The sequence below is a fragment of the Diadema antillarum genome, unplaced genomic scaffold (assembly GCF_040938485.1).
Source record: "Diadema antillarum isolate AM-2024a unplaced genomic scaffold, OU_Dant_1.0 seq00000636_RagTag, whole genome shotgun sequence".
Lineage (NCBI taxonomy): Eukaryota > Metazoa > Echinodermata > Echinoidea > Diadematoida > Diadematidae > Diadema > Diadema antillarum.
Window position 1 is genome coordinate 793,740 of NW_027271553.1, and position 3,587 is coordinate 797,326.

The following is a 3,587-nucleotide window of genomic DNA, read 5'->3' on the forward strand; positions in this document are numbered from 1 at the left end:
TTATATTTTCACCTAAATATTTCCTTTTTTTGCGTGATTAGAACTTGTGTGCCCTGGCCATGATTCGTCGTCTTTAGAATCCTCCTATCTCTACCGCCAGGACTCCCAGCCCTGGGATGTGGCCAGGGATAGATGTTACGAACTGGGTGGATATCTGGTTGCTATAGAAACGGCAAGTGAGCTATCCTGTATCGAGGAAGTACTTTTCAAGTATCACGGAATTAATATGAAAGTACGGATTTGGACAGGACTGAATGACCAATCGTCCGAAGGGGTCTACACATGGGATGGAGTTGGGGGCACCTTACCCATCTCCAACAGTATGTGGGAGGAGGGTGAGCCAAATCCACAATCTGCACAGGCCAAGGATTGCACAGCAGCTCGCATTATATATCCTAATGAAAAGTTTATATCGGATTATGATTGCTCGGTTAAACTGCATTACATCTGCGAATTCTGGCCATATTAAAGCATGATGAGTTGAAAATGTCATGGTGTCAGTGACTAAAATTTGAGTTTCTTTTTCAGCTATTTACGAATCTAGCTCTAACTCTACTCTCCTTTCACCCTGCTTGCCTCCCCCCCACTTACTTTTCCCTCTTCATTTTTATTTTATTTCTTGACTTTTCTTTTCCAACAAACATTCCATCCTTCGTTTCTCATAGGATACTAGACTGATATGGACCTATTACCGTATCTCTCTCCTAACTCACAAGTGATTTGACGCTACCTTTGGAATAATATGTGTGACTTTGGTCGGTGGTAAAGTATTTGCCTATGAATGTTCCTCAGATAAATGGCGCTACATAATATGATGTTTATCGTCATCATCATCATTCTCATCTTGTTAAGGAATCAAGAGCCTGATGTCCTGTAACTCAATGCTCCACATCCGTCGAACCTCCTCATAATTAACTCCGCCTAGTAAGGAGGTTATGTTTTTGTCTGTGTGCAAACTAACTGAAATAAATTGTGGACGGATTTGGATGAAACTTCAAGGACAAAGAATGGTAGTGATCCGGTAATTTTTATGGATTTTTTTAAAGAATTTTTGATCCTTTGGCAGATAGGGTCAATTAACTTGGGTGTTAAAGTTGGTTGATACTCTTTTGTTAATTGCTCCTCTGTGCAGGAAATTTCTGTGACTTTTTCACAATTCGAAGGTCTCTTGAAATATCACTAAACTATCAAAGCTATTTTCAATACATGTCATTGCATTCTGTGAATGACTGGAAAAGAGTATTCCTATAATTAGAGTTTTTGTCCCGATGAGAAGATTTAAAAAAAGAACAAACAAAAAGAATTATGGCCGATTATGGCGCACTTCCATTGTAAAGACAAAGTGTATAGGAGAACATTGTTGTTGTTTTTTTAGACGATAGCTCCACGCCATATCTTCATCCCTCCCCCGCCCCCCCCCCCCCAAAAAAAAAAAAAAAAATCTTCTGGTACTTTGTCTCAACAAACTGCAAGCCGCTTTGATAAAGTTTAGCGCTAAAGCTGATAAACTATACTAGTAACTTATAATTAGGCTTACCCAAAAAATGAAACTATTTACAAAGAAATTTCCCCTCTCTTCGATTGCGATACGTCTTTGGTACTCTCTGCCAATCCAACTTTGGAATTGTAACGACCTTGATACCTTCAAACCTGAATTAAAAGCCATTATTACTATTTATTTATTTATTCTGTTTGTTTTTCTTTTTCTGGCAACTTTATGAATATGTGAGATAAATTATTTTGGGAGCACTTTTGCATCTTTATAAAGAAATGCTGGTTGTCCGTGCAATTTTCACGAAACATAACTTGATCATTATCTTACCATTTGAAATTAATGCACTAGTAGTATCTTGTTGAGTACTGTTTCTATTGTATTAGAAATCATATTAATAGTTACTTTTAAAAATGATTTTCCAGCCATGCACATTCCATTTAGTTTTTTTTTCTCTTTGAATGAATTGTAATAAATGATCTATGTTGTTGAGATGTATTCATTCGATGAAGCACATGATCTCAATAATAGGATGAAAGTCGTGACTGCTGTAGGTGATCTGCAGCTACCCAAATGATAAAGAAAATATTCGGCAAACGACGTTTCATAAGTCGACTTCCGTCTTCGAAGGGAGATTGCACAAAATCTCTATTTTGAAATGTTCGGATTTCCAATAGACCATGTACACGATTTCAACTTCACTATCGTGATAAGATGAAAAGGTCTGATAGAGACACTATCAATTTAAAATGAAAGTGATTTTACCTTTTAGTTCGTACTTTAAACCCTAGAGTTGACGTATACAAACTTTTTTCTCCGAAATCTGAAAGGAAAAGGATGAGGTTGGGTCAATGTTCAAGTTCAAGTGCAAGTCCAAACTTATTTCGTTTTTCTACAGTAACATAATATACAAACGTACATCTCACTTTCGTCAGTGATGGAAATAATGCATGTGAATTTGTACAGAGTAAATAACAATAATTGAAACCTTACAGGAACGATACATTTTAATGGGTGCTGAGGTAATAACAGTGAAATATCAATATGCACTGTGTGAAAAACGGAGGAACTCACTGAAAAGACAATGCTTGTAGCGTGTGAGCCCCTCTTCATTGAAAACAGCAACAAAAGCAACCTAAAAGTTTGGCAGCTCACTGACATACAGGCGGACAAACAAACATGAAACGAGACTGGGACAGCAACAACACTAATTGTGACCCTGCATCTCATAACAAACAAAAAGTGGCCAGGCATGAATTTTTAGTTAAGACCATATTCTGAAAGAGCAGACTTTAAGCTTTAACATGATGTATAACTCAAATCAAATGGACTCTCCTAACCTGTCTAAATATTGGAAAGAAAGCACAAACTCAGGAAAAGTGTGAACTGAGAAAAGAGGCTCTGAAGTACAGTGTCTATTCAAGCGCTTAATCTTTACCAAACCGTGCTGGCTGTGCGAAGAATGGGACAAAAAACAGGAAGTAAACCACCAGAGTAACAACAATGAAGGGATTATCAAATTAAACTGAAATTAAGCATGCCTCATTAACACATTCTGTCCATAGTTAATGCCAACTTTCAAAGCAGTAGCACTATCCGTTCAAAAGTAATTTGAGTTGAAAGTGAAGAATGTGGACAAGGTTTTTCAGAAATGAAAAAGGGATTCTAAAGACACACCTAATCACACTATTCTACCAAAAATGTTCGAGATAAACTGCTAAAAAAAACACACTTTCCTGCCAGTTTTATGATACCGAACTTTAGCATAATGTAAAAGAAGACCCGCTCTTTCAGAAAATATGGAAAAGTCAAATTCGGCTAGGTTGACCCATTTCACTTATTTTCAGGCCTCACACAAAATCAGTGTGTGCGACTTTATGTTCGTTTTGAGGTGCACGGTCACAATTGTCTACTTGTAGGGAAAAAATGACTGACGACAGATAGGAAACAAAATTAGCATAACAACAAGATAACAAAATAAACAGGAATATACAACGGAGACAACGATCCTCGGAGGTTTGACGAAGAAAAAAGAAATTATTAATAAGTCCCAATTCTTCTTTATATCCAAAGTGGATCTGGGCATACGTTTCGG